Here is a 19,150-nt window from a genome sequence, read left to right as displayed (position 1 = left end):
CTATGGTTTTGTTGTACAAATTAAAAAGATGCCTGAAGGAGAGGTCTCCGAGGACCTATATGCATTATCATCTTTACCAGACAGGCGAGGAAGAAAATATTCAACATGTCTTGTTGGTAGTGTCCGGTACCACACATATGCCCGAGAGGAAAATCGGAAGACATAGAACAGTGGGATTATGGCTGCAGGCTTTCATAACAGTGAGCCATTTGAGTTTTATGGTTGTCTAAAAGAAATTATTGAGCTGCGTTATAACTCATCAGGGCATGGCATAAATCGAACTGTTGTATTATTCCACTATGATTGGTATGATCTGGGAGGGACCAAGAGGGAATGGAGGATTAGAAAGGATGGGTACTTCAAAAGCATCAATACTGGAAGGTACTGATACAAAAGTGATCCCTACATTTTTGCTGAACAAGCAACAAACGTGTTTTACTTGCCAGATACCCTGCTATAAGACCCATGGAGAGTGGTGCAAAAATTTGAGCATAGGCATTTGTGGAGCTTTAATGAAAATGAGTGGGACACAATGCCCAGTGGCATGGTACTTGCATATCAAGATAATGTGATTGAAGAAACCTTGAATGATGGTATTGGTGATGGTTCAGAGGCTTCAGTGCCTATTATTGATGCGGAGGAGTGGACTGTCATTCCAGCGGCTCAAGTTACTTCCATTTGCCAACAGGTTCTACCTGTTGTGGACAGATTCAATTCGGACACTAAGGAGGAGGATGAAACTATCTGGCAATACCATGATGAAGATAAAAATCCTGCACCTGATAGTGATGAGGACTAGGAAGTGAAATCAATTAATGTTTTAGTCGACCCGATCTGAACTTGTTTGTTGTATAAGATATGAACCGAAATGTGCATGTAGACCTTTTATCATAGTAGTCGTGGGAAAATCCTTTTGACGCATCTCAATATGTTCAAAAGCGCACTTAGCTGGCTATTAATTCGGATCATTGTATTTTAAAACACTGGAACATCCTGTGACGCATTCGAAAAATCTTCGAACGCTTATTTGGCTGGCTATTTATCTGGTTTGGTGTATGATCAAACACCGGAACATCTTGTGATGTCTTCAAATTCTTCGAACACCCATTTGGCTGGCTGGTTATCCGGTTCGGTGTATTGTCAAACACCGGAGCATCTTGTGATCACTTTCAAAACCTTCGAACGCCCATTTGGCTGTCTGTTTATCCGGTTTGGTGTATTCTCAAACACCGGAACATCCTTATGCTAGAACAAGGTTGGGTAGGAATCTCCTACCCATCTTCTTGTCTGGGTGTGCACTATACCTTTATAACTTTATCCAACGCCATGTCACTCCTGTTGACCCGTCGTTCCCTATTCCCCACTTACTGGTCACTTGCGGCGCTCACCATTGGTAGGGTTTAGCTGTCGCCGCCGCCGCCGCCACCTGCTGCAGCCGCCCGTCGCTGCGGCCGTGCTTTGCTACTACCGCTATCCACCGCTGCTCGCCCTGATTTGATAGGTATTCGTCGTTGAAAGGGGGATTCGTTAACTTTTTTGAGATCATTGCGGATGCTGATTTGAGAAAGATCTTGCAGATGGGCCAAGATGGTGGCAAGAGAAATGGAAAAGCGCTGGACCCACCTCCTGCAAAGCGATAAAGGAAGTCGCAGGAGAATTTTGCAGGCACGTCTGGTGCTCAGACACGGCAAAGGGGCAAGTCCATTACACGGGAGTCTTCCCTTGCCCGTTCTAGCCGTACACGGGGTGGGTCAACCTTGATGCCTTCTTGCCGCACACGGGGTGGGTCAACCTTGGTGCCTTCCGTGCGACAACAATCTAAGAGGCGTCGGCCGCCTCGCCCTACTGAGTTTCCTGCGCTTGACCCCAGGAAGCAAAATGAGGTACCTCTTGACCCTCCACCAAAAGAGCCGCTAAGGATGATTAACCTGTGCATGCATAGCTACCAAATGATTAAAAGGCTTAGATTTGTGTCTGAGGATGTGTGGTTTGAAAAATCCCATGATAAATAGGTCAAACCAAAATTTAGGAATGTCATCCAGCAAACTTTATACTATAACTACAAAAATCTATCCACCAAACTATTTGAGCACAAGATTATAAACTGGAATCATATGAACATGGCCGCGTGGGGAGAGAATATTAAGGGATACTTCGATCAACTACCCGGATTGGCTGATTTGGTCTTAGAGCATCATCAATATATTGAGGATTGGTTCCGAGTTGTCTTTTCTACCGTGTACATTCTTGAGAGCAGAGAGTACATTCAGGTCATGTTTCAGGAAGCTCCCCATAGAATTTGGCGACACCAAAATTGCTGATAGTCTTTGAGTCAATACGTTCCCTTCGGACAAGGATATGGCCAAACTTTTTGTGGAGCCATTCCCTTCTTGCCTCACATATCGCACGCTTGAGATGCTTACCCCTTAGGCCAATGTGGTTCACCGGGCACTAAGGAAGACATTGTTACCACGGATCAGCAATGCAGAGTCCATCACTAGTCTTCAGTAGTGGCTTTTTCTTCATGTCATGACTGGCCGGGAGTTCGACATCGTGGACTTTATTCTTTGTGAGATTCAAGATGTTATCCATGATGGGTTGACCGTGGCCCGACAAATGTTATATGCTCACTGGATCTCCGTCATCCTGAGTCATATTACTAAAAAAAGATGAGAACGATAGAGAGGTGCAAACCGGATCCAAAAATTAGCAACATGAGTACAACAATGCAAAAACACAATTCAAGGTATACAAGCCAGCGAGACCAGGAGACAGACGTTATGGCCTAAGGGCTAGGAATGAGCCATCTCCTGATGAGGATAGAAATGAGAACTATTGCTCAAACAGCAAAGGCAGTGAGGAGGAAAATATGTATGTACTTTGTCTCCAAGTCACTCATGACCAGGAGGTAGGTGCATCGCAATCAGCTATAGAAACAATACCGGTCACTCCAGCAACAGCCAGTCAGCCGACTGAGCTTGCCTTAATTCTTCAGAGACTGGTTGATGGTCAGGCAAAACAAGCCGAAAATAATCTCCGTATGGCCGAGCTACAAAAATGGTTAGACGAGAGACTAGCTCGTCAGGAGGAGAGACAATTCGCGTGGCTAGAGCAGGTGGCACAGAGGACAGACCAGAACATGAACATTGTGCTCACCACTATCTCTACCATCCTCAATCAGTTGCACCAGCATGTAGGGTTACCACCACTGCAAATTCAACTCCCACATATTGATCAGAACACCCTGCTAATCGTGCCTCTGACTGAACCGGGTAAAACCTCTGAGGTCTCTTTGCCGCATCACAGTTCAGCTGGAATTCCACAACTGTTGACATCAATGACACCCCTGATAGAAAAGGATTTCACACTTGTTCCCGCAAAGAAGAGTGGCAACGGTGAGGAAGAAAATGCATCAATACTCATAGTTCTATCTGATATTGCTGCCTCGTAACAGCAAAAGGAAGATCATGTGGTGGAAACAGCTATAGATCCGGATGATCGTGAAGTGTCTACCGCTGCTACTCCAGATGATCCTGGTCTCACTACTTCACAAGCTAAGGATGATCCTGGTCTCACTACTTTGCAAGCTCAGGAAGATCCTGCGGTGGCTCCTGCTCCTGGTCTCGCTACGTAAGAAGGATCTCCTACACCTGCTCCTGGTCTCGCTACGTTGGAAGGCTCTCCTGCACCTGCTCCAGGTCGAACTATGTCGGAAGGCTCTGCTCCACCTGCTCTTGCTGCAGCTACGTTGGAAGGCTCTGCTGCACTGGCTACTTCTCCAACTACTTCGGAAGGTTGTGCTGCACCTGCTACTACTGCTGCTCCTCCACCAAATAATCATGTATCTCTAGCTCTTGATGACCCTCTTCTGTCAACCAATCCTGTACGTCGGCACATTCTTTGAATCCCAATGACAAAGAGGTAGAATGTTAAACAATTCTTTCGTTGCCATTGATTGTTGTATTCGATTTGAATAATAAATGTTTCATTATCATGTACGAACCAACTATTTCATTGAGCCTTGTAATAATATTTTCCTAGGCTTTGTGCTCAGGTTTTAACTATTGCTGATCTAATGGAGTTTGTACCGGAGTTGGATGAGTCTTATAACTGGTCTTGTACCAATGGGCTGTAGAATGACCAAGCGGATAGGATGGCATGTCGTCTTCAAGTTGCGGATGAAGCTAGATCATCTAAGTTCTCTAGGGGCGTTGAAGACTCGGATTTCCAAGTGTTTGAGTCAACGGAGTGGATTAAGATTATGGATACATGCAGGAATACAGGAGTGGAAGGGTCTAGTCTTCCACCACCCAAAAAGGAGACTTCTCCGACCTCGCCATCATGTAATGAGTGATGCTATCGATACAAGGAACCCAAAACTACCTTCGCAGTGTTTTTGTTTGTAATCTTCAATGTAACCCAGAAGTACGCCCAGAGCTACTTAATCCAAGGGAGCCATTTAATCGGAGGGAGGGATGTTTGATCTCCAATGTGCACATGATTGAGTAGTTAGCAAATCCAATCAGGGAAACTGATGTTTGATTGCCAATGTACACATGAATAAGTAGTAAGCCCACCTAATCGAAGGGAGATTTCTTTGGTTTCCAATGTTGACATGTGTGTAAGTAAGCACATGCAACCAAAGGGAGGTATGTTTGATCTCCAATGTGCACATGATTGAGTAGTTAGCAAATCCAATTGTGAAACATGATGTTTGATTGCCAATGTGCACATGAATAATAAGTAGTAAGCACACCCAATCGAAGGGAGATTTCTTTGGTTTTCAATGTTGACATGTAAGTAAGCACATGGAACAAAAGGGAGGGTTGTTTGATTTCCAATGTACACATGATTAAGCTGTAAACACATCCAATGGAAGGCATGGTACAAGGATTTCCAATGTTGCTGGGATGGTACAAGGATTTCCAATCGTAGTAAGCATGCCGAATAGACGGGAGGTTTCTTTAGTTTCCCAATGTAAAACTCAATATATATAGTAGTTCTCCATCCTAAATACTCCCTACGTTCTTGTTTGTAAGACATGATATGATATGACACTGTCTCCCTTATTACACTTAATGCGCATACCCATTATAAATGAAGGGAGTAGTACTTAACAACGTACTTCAATATAAGTGGAGCAATACATAAATGGAGGGAGTGGTACCAAATAACGAAATATCCGGCTTTTTGAAGGTGTTCTCATGATATACCAAATATTTCGAATGATAATTTGTTGAATCTAGGTCCAGATTCTCCTGATTCTAGCAATAAAGTTTTGGTATAGGTTACGCTGATTGTACTAAAAAAAAAGAAACATCCATGAATAGACTACTAGACATTCCACTATCAGATTTTTGTCCGGCATATTCTACTAAGAGGAACATCCTTTGGTCGCCATTACCTAGCGCGGACCAGCCCTAAAATCTTTCCGGCATGCTATTCAAATATTCGGACGCTCGGGCCAAGTAGTGTGACAGATGTGAAATGTCAATTCTCCTCCCCCCTTCCCAACAGCACCCCGTTTCATCCACCATCATAGTAAAAGGATATATTAGTAATGTGACAGGTCCATCCACCGAATTGGCCAAATACCCCATCCCTTCCCTCCCTCCGCTAGTCCGCCCAAATCTTCCGCATCAAAAAACTTTTCGCCATCAATTCCCCTTCACCTCCTCACTCCCATCCCAAATCTTCAACTCCTCCTTGCCCCCATCCCAAATCTTCACCTCCTCCTCGCTACCATCCCAAATCTTAACCTACTCACTACCATCGACAATCTTCCTCTCATAGCTACCGCCCATTTCCCATCAACGACAACGCAATGGCACCAGGAAGAAGGGTCATACGAAGGAAACATCAACAACTAGGTACAATGTTTTCCTCCCCAGTTAAGCATCCCCGCTGATGCGATTAATGTGTTTCCTTGTTTGGTTTTGTTACTGCTTTTACTTTGTTGTTTGTTTGTAGATCTGGATGTTCCCATGTATGCATTAGTTTGTTTCTTTTACTAGCTTGTCCTTTGGGCTAGTACAAGGTTGGGTAGAAACACCCTATCTTGGATCTTATTTTGGGGGGCTGTACCTTTATGATTTTACATTAATTTATTTCTTTTACAGTAGTTTGCCCTTTTGGCTCGTATAAGGTTGGGTATGAACATCCTTTCCTAGATCTTGTTTTGGCTAAGAACATCCTATATTGGATCTTGTTTTGGTGCACTCTACCTTTAGATTTTGCAGCAGTGGTTGGACAATTTTACAGAAATTTCATTCTTTTCCTAAGATAAAGAACCAGAGCTCCATCCATACGACAAGGTGAGGGCTGAAAGTTTCATAAGGAACTGGTGACAGCTCTTAAGTGCAAAATCTAGGCTGCCAAATCCTGCATAAACACATAAAATATGAACATCGACAATAGTGGTAAGAGTTATTACTAACAAAGTCCACAAGTGTTGGTGAATATTTGTATGCAGGTTCATTAAGAGAGAAAACACACCTCAAAGAGCAAGGAAACACACTCTCAACCAATCAGGAGTAAGCACACAGATTGGAGGGCCCACATTAGAGGTTAAACCACCTAAACTTACCACAAATCACCCTGTACCCACTTGGGGACCCACTTGGCAATGTCCTGGACGAAAGGCGGCACGAGGGGAGCCAACTAGGGGTCGGTGGAACCCCCAGTTTGGCCAAACCACTCTGGTTGCCCCTCGAACCCATCTTCCATGTGTCGCCTCCTCGTGACATCCCAAAGGCGGTTATGACCGCTTCGCCGTGAAGTTACTACCTCAGGCAGTGCTAGGTGGCACAAGGAGAGGAGTTGGAGGAGAATATTCCCTTGAGATACTTGGAGCATCTCTACTCTCCCAAGGAACCTCCACTCTCCCAAGTGCCTATAAATAGAAGGGGAGGGGGCTCATTTGAGGACACAACAACCAAGAGAGAATTAGAGCTCCATTGCAAAGGCGAAGTGTCGCCTAGCTAGTGCTTAGAGTAGGAGAGAGTGAGCGGTAGTTTGGGGAAGCGCGAGATCTGTCAACACTCTTCCCTAAGCTTGTACCTCTACGAATGCTGGCTTCCTTTAAGTAAAGTAAGTTCATATTCATGATTTCTTTCTTTCAGTAGTGATTATATTTGAGTGAGATCAGTTCTCTTACTTGCGGGTTCATGACTTTGTATTTATACAGAGTGCCGTAGCTTGCTACGGGATATGAGACATAGTTAGACGGTGGTAGTAATCAATAGCGTAGACGTAGTGTTTGGGCTAAGGGTTATCCTTCGTTTGCCTTACATCCCACGTGTTGCTAGAGGTAGGCCGTTGGTGGTGACAGCCCTATTGGTCCTTTGTAATCCTCCATGTTTGGATATAGTGTAGAGCTTGGTTCGTAGAACTGCTGGCCGGAGTCTTTTGATAGATCAGGGGTAAGCCAGTGCCCCAAGCAAGTTCTATCTGAGGGATCGACCTCTAACTCACCTATAGTGCTATCCTAGGAATCCTCTCTACCATCAACACCTACCTTGATGTGTCCTTGGATCGACTAGTACGGATTTAGTGCACACATGTTCCCTTGGATTTGATACCCTTGGAATACTCTGAGGTGACAGCTACAACGGTATCCGTGCACTTGCGGATTTATTCACTATCGCTATAATGCCCAACAAGCTTTCTGGCACCGTTGCCCGGGAACGGTTGTTGTATCTTTCTTCTTACCTAGTCATCCTCATACCTTTTTAGTTTTCTTTCTTCTACCTTTACCCCCGTTATCATGGAGCAACCCACTATCCAAAGCTTGTCCGCTCCTAGAGGTGAGTTCATAGAGCCACCACCTTCTGAACACCCAATTCTCACATCCGGCTATGAACTCCCTCCAGACCTTGTCACTATGGTTCAGGGACTTTCCTTCTCTGGATTAGATAGAGAAAACCCATGCCACCATCTGTGAGAGTTTGAGCAAGTGTGTTCATGCTACGCTATCGCGGGTATGTCACACGATACCCTCAGGTGGAAGTTGTTTCCCTTTTCTCTTGTAGAAAAGGCTAAGCAATGGTACACACTTAACATTAGTAGCACGAACGGCAGCTGGGATGACCTTAGAGATAAATTCTCTATCACATTCTTCCCCCTAACTCGTATCGTTGCTCTACGAAAGGATATCCTCTGCTTTCAGCAGAATGAGAAGGAATCCATAGGTGCGGCTTGGGCTAGATTTTCGCTCTTGGCAAAATCAGGCCCTGTCCTAAAGATACCTAACCCTATGTTGCTTCAACACTTTTACATAGGTCTTGATAAGGATTCTGCCCATTATCTCGACATCACCGCTGGAGGTTCGTTTGTCCACAAGACTTCAGTCGAAGGTAGGAAAATCCTAGATCGAATCACCGAAAACACCTTGTAGCCGAGTCCGAACCCTTCCGAGAAGAGCGTGCATCAAGCCATAAGGACATTCTAGCAGCCGAATCTGATCCTTCACCTTCCACATCCTTAGATTCAGCCCTAGGACCCTCACCCGAACCACGAGCTTCGGAGATTCAACCTTCGGAACTCCCAATAGAATTCGAGGATGATCTTTTTGAAGATTTCGGAAACACCTCGAATTATCTCTGCACAAGGAAACTGCAAGTTCCCATCCCTTCCACAGATCCTATAGAATCTGCCTTCTTTAGGGAAAACATTAAGAAGTTGACGGCCATTATTACCAGTGAATGGTCGAGAGAGGTGGAGCTATCGTCAAAGGTTCTTCGGATCAGCTCCCTTCCCTCAATCATTACTTGCGCCATAAGAGGAGCCCCGATAGAAGTCCTCTATTATCCCATTGTTAGAGCCAACATCATCTCCGGCGAATGCGTGTTGCACGTTTTGGGAGACGAGCCATTGGTTCTTACCAACAAAACCTTCCGGACCTCCTCTGGAGAAATCCTAGAAGGAGTTGGGGTTTTGTAGAACGTGTCTATTAGACATGAAGACATCGAAGAAATCCTTGACTTTCATGTCTTTGAATTCTGAGACTTTGATCTCATGATCGGGCATCCCATCAAGAAATTGCTCATGGATGCTTCGACTCAAGGAAATCTCGATGTCCGTTTAGGGAAGGAAATCTATTCTATCCAGATCTCTAGAGCCAAAAACTCCGTGATAGAACCTTCCCGCGATTCTTAACTGATCGAAGAGGTGAACGGACTTCTCCCTTTTGACTCACCAAAATCTCTCCTTGAAAAAGACGCTGGAAAGTTCATCAAAGACGAGGATGATCCCTTAGAACCGATAGAGATATCCGAGTTTGAGATGCCTCCTAGACCTCCAATTGAGTTAAAGACCTTACCGGCAGGCCTTCGATATGCCTTCCTCCACAGTGACGATGAGTCTCCCGTTATCATTAGTGACAAACTTTCGAAAGAGGAATCCACGAGACTCATCGCCGTCCTAGAGAAACATCGAGCCGCCCTTGGATATTCTCTCCAAGACCTCATGGGAATTAGATGAACTCTTTGTACCCATCACATCCCCTTAGATCCTACCATCACACCTTCTAGGGAACCTCAAAGGAGGTTAAATAATGTGATGAGGGATGCGTATATTTAAAGACGGTTCAAGAGAAGCGTAAAGGCGGGATTTTTACCACGCTGTCTACACAAATTTCGTAGGAGCGGTTGCCTCAGGCACCCAATTCGAAAAGATTGTAATCATCAGAGAGAAGACTATGGAACAGAAATGAGCCTTTGCCGCGCTTGCCTCGGAGAGGTAGTTAAGACTGAGAAGAATTTTGAAGCAAAAGTTGCGCTGTACTCCGAAACTTGGGGGCATGTGTTGACGCCGGATTTTGACATGTGTTTTTGAATCGGCGTCAAAGGAGGAGAAAGGGGGTCGATGCAGCGGGCTAGAAGCTACAGTTAGGAATCGGCCAATTGAAGCTACAGTATTTGGGCCAACTGGCGGAAGAGGAGACTGGCCGATTGGGAGTCAAAGTGGCTTTACCAGTTTGGGCCTAAAGGTGGGCCGAGATAAAGATCTGCTGGAGAAAGAGATAGGCCCGTAGGAAAGTAATAACCAACTCGAGTGCGAGTCGAGTTTGTAAATATTTATTGTTGTTTAAAATTAGAGATAGATCCTAGTCGGTTAGGAAATCAGTTGTAACAAGCTATAAATAGCCACCTCTAGAGGTTTGTAAAAACAACACATCAATTAATACAACAAATCTACTTTTTCTCCGTACTTTACTTTCAAGTTGGCGACTTCGCCAAAACCTTTTCTTTTCACGAGTTCGCACTAGTTGGCGAGGCTGCATCGACACGATCTTCAGCCGATTGGTAAGTTCCTCTTATCGAATAAATATCTAAGCTTTAACTTCGGGCGCATCGTTGTCGTTTCATTTAGATTTATTCACCCGTTATTGATATTAACTAGAATTATAGGTTTTAGCAGTTGTTTTAGTTTTTATCACAAGTTATCCAGCTTGAGGTACGAATTGTCGACTTTTATTACTTTTATTCTTTGTTATCACGTAGCTGATTAGATCTATCCCAAGAGTTGCTTCTCTAGCATTGTTTAGCTTGCTCCAGTAAGTTTTGTTTACAACCACTACATGGTATCGACTGTCTTATAGCTGGTTAGCTCTACAGTGAATCGACTGATTCACCGATACGCTTTTTAGGACAGATCGGAACTTTAGTCGATCGAGGTCCTTGGAATTTAATACTTTTGTTTCCTTATCAATCAACATGTCAAATTGACTAGCACACCGCGCGAACTGCACCAGGGTGATAACCCGAACAGGTGTTAAGCAGATTCTCCCGGGTCGTGTGTCTAACGTTGAGGATCGTCGGCCGATTTTCAGCGCCAACACCTTGCTTGCTTAGTTGTTACATGATGTCTGCCAAAAGAAGTAGGCACACGGTTTCAACAAGCCTTGACATGACTTGTGATGCATATGTGGGTGTTTGTAATGATCTCTTGTTGAGAATGTATCTTCCTTGTATGAGCTCTAATGGCCTAGTTTATTCTTGCTTGAGTAATTCATGGCTAAGTGCTTGCTCATGTGGTAATACTTTTACAAATTGCTAAAACTTGATGCATGCTTTGTCTCCAGCTTATATCATAATATCTTCTTGATGGCGTTGCAATTGCTCTTTATGATCTACCTGCTATTGTATTATCTCACTTGTAGCCTTTGTGAGCGTTTTGTGGTATATTTGGGAAGCTTGGTAGTTTCTGCACCTCATGGCATGCTTTTTGTGCTCTCATGCTATACTTGATGTTTGCATTGTCAACAAGGGGGAGACATTCACACAAACTCATTTGCTTGTTCATAAGGGGAGAGATTGCATTTGTGCATGTTTTCAGAGGGAGTGCATGTGTTCGGGTGGAGTTTTTGTGAACTTTTTATGCTTTTGTGCTCTTTTACTGGTCATGTTGAGTTTTTACCTCTTCTTGAGGAGCCGGCGTTTGGATTGAGCTTTTGATCTTCACATGATTGGTGTTGAGCCGTTGCCCTTGTCTTAGGGGACTAAGAATTCTTAGTTCGAGTGATCTCGTGTTTGCCTTTTCCTTTTGGCCTTTTGATCACTTAAATGAGCTTTTCTATTTCTTTCTCTTTCTTTTCTTATTTTCAGCTATGAAATTCTGTTGGGTGTTGTCAATGCACTCCTCAAGGGGGAGATTGGGGACCAATAGTGGTCACTCTTGGATGATGAGTGATTCAACGTTGTGTTGGATTAATGTTGCTCCTGGTTTGTGATTTGCAGGTGTAGGATGCGATGTGGCGGCTGACGGCGTACGGTGAAGGTCAAGCGAAAGGTTCGTGCTGATGGACCAAGGGCGGTGAAGGGTGAACGCAAGTAGGCTTGGACCGAGAGACCCGAGGAGTCCGGGCAGAGTCATGGGCGATCCACATGGTGCACAGAAGAGCATAAGCAAATGATGGGATGGACACGGTGTCGGTCGAGTCATGCGGGACGGGTGTCAAAGGCTTGGTGGAGGTAGACACGTGTCAACATTGAGGAGGTTGCATGGAGGCCAAGCGGAGATGGACGGTTTGGGCCTCAAAACCACTATGCAGGCAGGTTTCCCGAGCCCAGTGCGGCCAGAGCTTCGAGAAGGAGGGCACGTTGCATCATCGTGAAACTTGCATCGAGGCAAACCAATGTCATGAAGGTGGTGTATCTGTCCGATGCGTCTATAAAAAACTGGACCAAAATACCCCTACGTGGGTAGTTATCTTAGTTGTAGCTATAGGGGTATTTTCATCATCAGCCAGGGACTATATATATTAGAGTTGGCTGGTTTGGGGGTGTGCTTGGAACCCTAATTTCATTTCCTTAGAGGCTAGCCAAGTGCTTAGAGAGAGGAGATGAGGGAGATGAGAGGGTGAGAGCTTCTTTTCTCTTGATTTCTCCATCCTAGGGGAAGGATGAAGGGTGGAGGCTAGTCCTCATCTTGTAAAGATATTGTCTTTGTGATTTAGTCGAATTTGTGTCTCATATCCGTGGCTAAATATTGTTGTTTCTCCCGTTTTTCTTTTTTGGGATTTTCAGGATATTTTCGTGGGAATTTTTGTTCTTCGAGTTTGAGCCCAAATCCCATGAGGTTTGTTAGGGGAAATTGTTGCTAGGACCCTTGTGAGCATCTTTGATGTGACCCCCCCTCAAATCCTACACAGATTTAGCTTGTATTTGAAGTTTTCCCAAAACTCTCTCTCTTTTGTGTTCTTGACTGTATTCTGTGAAATCCATAGTGAAGTCTTGATCTTTTTGAGGGGATCTTTTAGGCAAAAACTCACTACGCTATTGTGGAGCTATGGTTAAAATTTCATGAATTATGGAGGTTGTTTGATTGAATTTTGAAGCATTGAATTAAACTTTTCGGGCTGTTTTTCTGAGCTGTAGGAAGTTCTGACGGGACGGAAATTCCAACACCAAGCCGGAAGTTCCGATGATTTATTTTTGAAAGCTTGAGAGTCCTTTGACGGCAGTTTCTCAATACATCTGATAGGTGCTGGAAGTTCTCATACAGGGTCAGAAGTTCCGACAAAACCGTTGAGGACCTCTTGTCGGAGCTTTTGAGACAGTTCCGATCCCATTTTCGGAAGTTTCGATAATAGGTTGGAAGTTCCGATACTTGGAAGCTATTTTGAGCTTGGTTTTACGTCAATCTTTGATGTTTTCTTCCGTGTTGCTTCCGAGCCATCCTGGCATCGTTCCTAAGGTTAGTAGGTGTAACAACTCTGCCTTAATTAGGTGAAATTAAACTTAAACAAGTCATTAGTCACTAAGTAAAAGAGGTGAAATGTCCATTTTGACCCTAAAAAGCTCTTTTTGGAGTTAAATATAAAACTTTAGTTTTTATATACAAACTTGAAATTTTTTGCCCAAATAAGAGTTGTAAAATTTTTAATTTCAAACAACTTTTGTTAATAACACTTCGGCTAATTCGGAGTGGGAGAAGGTCAAAAACAAGAATCAAACCAGGAGTATATTAAACCCTACAAATAATCGTTATCTCACAATTTTATATCTAACCTCAAATCAGACCTTTAATAAAAGTTGTAGTCCCTAGAGTGTGTTCCAACTTTTTTACACTGACCCAGGTCCAAATCGTAACCGAACCTACTCAAAAACTTGGTCAAAGTAGGGCAAAACAGTCAACTCAGCCGTATTGGCATTCCAGCGCTAAGTCTGGAAACCATCCAGAGCGCGCCTCTTGACGAGTTTGTTCCTCTAAATTTTTGAACTAAACTCAAGAAAAGCTCTTAATAGAAGTTGAATTCCTAAGACCGAAGAACAATTCCTTCAATAGCACCTTGGTCTAATTCCACTCAGAAGTTGTCCAAAATTCGAGTCAAAGACAGCCAAATTCCTGAAATTCCACCAAAGCGGCTGAAATGTCCGAGTCCGAAATCTCTAGTTTTTGGCAAAATTTGGATCGAGTTATCTCCAAATCTGTTCGAAATATGGACTAACACCTTTAGTAAAGTTTGAACTCCGACCATAGGACTACAAGTTTGGTAAAGGGATATTCGAACGTTTAGTTTGAAAATTTTGAAAGGAGGGCCCCCAAATTCGACCATGCTGCTGCCTTGCCGTGCCTCGACGCCAGAGCACCCTGACATGTTCGCCCAGAGCGCTACCCGCCGTGTGGCCGCCGTCCACCGGCAGCTCGCCGGTGCCCTATCCCTGGTGGGGAAGCGACAGAATGGCAAGCCCGACGCCCAACCAGCGCCGCGACAAGACCCGACGAAGCTCCCCGCTACCCTATCGCCGGCTGAGCACATCCCTTGCCCTGCTGCGCATCCACGCCCGCCAACCGGAGCCTTGCCTGCTCGCCGGAAAAGCCGCCACGCCGCCATCATCCCACGCCTCCACCCGCTCACCCAACCAGAGCCTTGGCGCCCCACCTCACCCGCCCGACAAACCGGTTGTCCACACTACAAATCACCCGTGACCAACCACGGTGAGATACGCCCGGAGCTCCGCTTCCCAGGGCCAATGGCGCCCCCGGCCAAAGGCCGCCTCGCCCACGCACTAGCCCTCTCTGGCCTTATCCTCTCGTGCCCGGAGCCCTGCCTCGACCCTCCACTCCACCTCTACCCTATAAAAGGGCCAAACACACTGTCAGCGCCACCCTTTGCCACCTCCCGCACGCCGCGCCCCTGTTTCCACTGCGCCGCCGCTAAGTCTCCCATGGAGCTCCCACCTTCGCGCCGCACCGCGCTCCGACGACTTCTCCGCCCGCTTCGCCACCCCTCCGCGCATGTCCCCAAGCTGCTCGTTGCCCTCCCAACACCGCCGGTGTGCCAGAATGCCACCCGCACCGCCACCCGCCAAGACAAGTCGCCGCCGCCATGTTCCAATCTTCGCTGGCCATCTCCGTCGACCCAGCTTCACCAAGACGAGCTCAGGTGAGCCCCTACGCACCTCCGGCCACCTATCGCTCGACCCCTGCCGGCGAATTGCTGGGGATTTCACCGCCGCCGACGTGCACACCCCGGGGACGACATTGCATCTTCCCCAATCTTTCTAGGGGCCTAGGCGCAAAACCTAGGGACCCCTACACGAATAACCCTTAGACGTGAGGGGTAGAATGCAAGTCTGCCACGGTTATTTGTTTAAAATCAGCAAAAAAAGGTTTAAAATTTGTAAATGCCCAGTAAATCATAGAAAAATTAGAAAAATGCCAAACCACTTTTGTTGGAATCCTTGTTCTGTCTAGTTTCTTACAAAAATAAGTTTGCCCATGTTACTATTGTAAATAATATCCTATAGTTTTATTCCTTGCTTAGGCCTTTCAAATCATAGTAAATAGAAGAAAATGCTAAATAGGTAAATCCAACTATGTGGTGTATGTTTCAATGAGTAGAAGCTCAAAAAAATACTTAGTGCCCTGGAGTAGAACTTAAAGTTACTATTTTAATCTCGTATTTGAAATCTAGGGTTAAATCTTTCTTTTTGCATAAGTTTTAATCCAGAAATGAGAAAAATATGAAACCACTTGGAGTAGCTTAGTTTTGAGGGGTAGTTTGCAGGAAAAATATGGTTGGTGGTCAGACTTAGAAAGAAACCCACCTTCCTTATAGAACATGGTTAAATAGGAGATAAATAGGGGAAATAGTTGTTCTTCTCCAAAAATCATGAAAAATTCACCAAAGCATCTGTAACACACCTTCAACCTACTAGTAAATTTCACCCTCAGAATCACTGTAAGTTTTGAGATAAAAATAGTTAAGTGCATGCTACCTTTGGTGATAATATGCGTTTAATTCTTTTTGTGGTAATCCAATGGCTCCCAAATTTTTACAATAACTTAAAAATGACATAAGTAAGGTGCTATAATTTTCTCAGTGCCTTTTGTTGCTGTTTGCTTAAGGAACCACTTTTGACTAAGAAATCGGTTAAAAGGAATAAAAAGAAATATAAATCCTACTAAGCTAACTAAGTAATTTTGGAAGAGATCCAAAAAATCATTCAGAAGTGAATAACTCTCCAAATGCACCTGAACAATCCTAAAAACGACCCACCTTCTTTATGCAACTCTAAGTTGTAAGAATCTATATATGTACACAATCACTATCAAAGTCAACCGCAAGTTTAAACCGACCCCACCTTACTTTGTGGAGTTAACGGAAGTTAATACCTTGTGTTTGGTGAATGTGGCCTATTTACGACTTTCTTTCTACCAATAGGTCATGCCTTGCATCGTTGGTGTATACGCATGAATAAAACTAAACTCTTGCATGTGCATGTTATGTAGAAGCTAATATCACCGACGGAACCTACGAGCTCCACCCTATGCTGGAGGAAGAACCTGTTGTGGAGCTTCATCACGTGGAAGTTGAGCTCGAGCTAGATCAAGACCTCGAGGAACTGCTAACTTATCATGAAGGCAAGCCCCGGTGCATGCTTCCCTGTTTTTAAATTATGCAATATGTTGATGCTTATGATTGTGCATTTATGTTTATAGGAGTTGAATGACTCCTTAGATGCATGAATTTAGTACCCTTTTGATCTGAACATTACCATGATAAGTCACGTAGATACAATGCTAAATAGGGCTCGGTAAAAGTCGAGTGATTGTCTGTCACTCGCGAGTTATAGGAGTTATTTGTTTGCTCATCCTACAACCATAAGGATGACGGACGGGACTCGGAATGGTTTTGATGTGGTGGTTTGCCCCGTCTGTCTACCAATGAACTTGCTAAGGTTGAAACGTGTCGGCGTTCATGATTAAGTGTTTGAAAGTACTAATCTCATACCTAGTTTGGGATGGGGAAGCCTAGTACCTGATTGAACTGGGGCGTGGCATACCCTCTAGCTGTCCTTAGAACGTCATTCCCATGGTGCATCATGTGGGTGCAAGTGCGGTCATAATACGGCAGAGGCCGACATTATGGAGCATTGCATGCCAAAGGAAGTTGGCTCTGACACGTGCCTAAGGGATCGATGGGGACGGCTGACAAATGAAGTAACCCTTCATGGTGCGCGGATGTCGTGAGATTAGGTTCGCCATGCATGGTTAATAAATTCGAATCGATTCGTCTACCTCTCACAGTTTGGGACTGCTTGATGGTTATTCTGCACTGAGTAAAGATAGAATATGATTATGATTTACTCTTGATGCTTGTTCTTAAATTGTTTGGGAACAATGCTTGCTTAGTATAAGCTGCTAATCTAAACTGGTTAATAAATTTAGAACTTGAGCGAAAAATATTGAAAGTAAGGACCAACCATAGACGCTTTTGGCAAAACAAACCCAAAGCCAATAAGCCTTGCATGTCTAGGAGTTGGTGAAAGCAGTTATCACCTGTCGGGTTAGTCTTGCTGAGTATTAGTTGCTCAGCCTTGTTGTGGCTAAGTTTTCAGGAAGTGCTGAGCATGAGGAAATGGTTGCCAGCCTGACTTGGCTGACCCAGCTTCCTCCGGGTTGGTCGGTTGAGTGGGTACCCACCTCAGACAGCGTGGATCGTTGAATGGATATCATGGTCAGCTTCGCCATGGTATTATGTATCGTCGTGTAGCTTCCGTTGCTTTTTTATCTTGCTGAACCTTGCAAACTTGTTTGAATTTCGAGAATTCCGATGTAATAAATTGTTGAACTATGTTAATGTGATGGGAATGTTGTAATCTCTGTGCTACTCACCTTCGTGTGAGCAATGCTTCTCAATCCTGTGTAAGTGGTTTATCGGATGAAATCCAACGGACGACTAAGTTGACTTGCTTAAAGTGCATGATCGCGTGTCAGGCGACTTAAGTGCATTTTAGTCAGGTTAATTTGGGCGATTCTGCCATAGTAGGTCCGCGGTGACTACGTGATCTTGATAATAGCTAGAAGAGAGGGTTGAAGGTTACTTTGGGACTTAGGCCCAGTTTCTTAGAGAGATTTTTGAATATTCACCCCCCCTCTGGTCGCCCGTTTCGGTCCTTCACAAACTTTTCAATCTCAGATCGAATACTTTGTATTCACAGATTCAATACTTTATATCAAATATTTTGTGGAAAATCTGTATATCTCTATATTTTATACAACCAATTTTTCCCATGAGGACAGAAACTATTAATTTAAATGATGTGACCCATCATCACATACTTATAATCAGCAATGAACTTACACTAGCAGTGTCAAAACTTCTCACATATCTATCTTTTTAAGTTAGATGTCAAAACCTTTGTACCCAAGGATTGAATACTTTCAAATGGTATATTGAAAACTTTCTACATCATTATATTTTAAGTTAAATAACAAAACCATTTTGTCCAGAATTACAAATTCTTAAAAATTTATATTTATAAAACTCTGTACACATATATATCTATCTTTCAAGTCGCATACTAAAACCTTTGCGCTTCGATTTTAGTAACTTTGTATGAAGAAACTAGAAAACTTTGATGCAACTAGGTTTGAAGTCACATGTTGAAAACTTTGTCCATAAAAACTAAATAACTTTCATATCTCTTATACAAAAAAGTTCCTACGTCTCAACCTTTGAAGCTACATGCTAAAAACTATGAACCCACTACTTGAAAACTTTGAATGCATATATACATAAACTTTGGACAAAAAACGAATTTCAAAATAATCAACACAGATAAAATGTATGTATCAAAGTCATAACATAAAAAACATTGAACCTCTCAATTCACAACTTTAAATTTCTCAGTTCACAACTTTAAACTGGGGGGAATATATGTTGCATGGCTTTATCAATTTGATAATAGTATGATGAATATTATATACCTTCTTCTCCATTTAGACTCCAGTTGCTCCTGTCACTCCAATAAAAACTGACCTCAGCACAGATTTTCACCACATGTGGCTCGATTCCTTCTATCCCTCACCCACAGCTCACAGATCAAACCTCCAGGCGCACAAAAAAAAGGCTTCCCATAACCTAGTAACAAATCCAATCGGATATGAAGTAACACAACACAAAAAACAACGAATCGAAGAAAATCATGTCAGTGCTGCAGAAAAAAATACATCACGTCACCTCGATTCAATGCGCTCGTGGACGTACGCCTCCTCCCTTCTCCTGCAGCTTGGGCTACTGCACAACTTGATCGCGCTGAAACATTCCAAACTTTTTACTATCAGATCGAATACTTTGTACTCGCACATTAAATACTTTGTATCAAAAAATTTTAAAACTCTGTACATATACATATAT

At 43.8% G+C, this 19,150-nt stretch overlaps 1 pseudogene; it reads left to right on the top strand.

The window, feature by feature from the left end:
* The first annotated feature begins 28 nt into the window (after nt 1-28).
* On the top strand, nt 29-799 carry LOC140222595 (uncharacterized; annotated as a pseudogene).
* The last annotated feature ends 18,351 nt before the right edge of the window (nt 800-19,150 follow it).

Source organism: Setaria viridis, chromosome 4 (genome assembly GCF_005286985.2).
Source record: "Setaria viridis chromosome 4, Setaria_viridis_v4.0, whole genome shotgun sequence".
NCBI classification, from domain to species: domain Eukaryota; kingdom Viridiplantae; phylum Streptophyta; class Magnoliopsida; order Poales; family Poaceae; genus Setaria; species Setaria viridis.
The sequence above is the reverse complement of the archived record's forward strand: the minus strand, read 5'-3'. Positions and strand labels throughout refer to the sequence as shown.